The sequence below is a fragment of the Strongylocentrotus purpuratus genome, unplaced genomic scaffold, assembly GCF_000002235.5.
Source record: "Strongylocentrotus purpuratus isolate Spur 01 unplaced genomic scaffold, Spur_5.0 spur5_scaffold_8, whole genome shotgun sequence".
Classification (NCBI taxonomy): Eukaryota; Metazoa; Echinodermata; class Echinoidea; order Camarodonta; family Strongylocentrotidae; genus Strongylocentrotus; species Strongylocentrotus purpuratus.
Window position 1 is genome coordinate 10,995,124 of NW_022145614.1, and position 427 is coordinate 10,995,550.

A 427-nucleotide genomic window follows, 5' to 3' on the forward strand; every position below is an offset into this window, starting at 1 on the left:
ACCGGTCAAAATGTTTATTATCCTGTTCATAGCGAGGCAGGCAGTGGACATTCCTTTTATTTACATTGTATTGGTATGTACAGAAACAGCGTATCCTTATATGAAAAAATTTCAAAGCATATCAAACGAAATCAAAATAAAATTATAAGTTCATTGGCAACAATGTTTCAAAATGATGTGCCAGAAAAATGTGCATTTCAGGTTAATTAATAACCTATAATTATCATTACGCTTTTCCATAATATCGACAATTTTATTATCAATAATATGCCATAAATATCCCAGCTGTACCTTCCTAGTCATATACTGTACTAGTTCTATACTCTACAACTACCGACTTTGAGGTAATGATTATTTTAAATAAGGTCATTGTGTGTACAGTAAGAAGTGGTGGAAACGTTTCCATATAATTATTTACCATACTGTT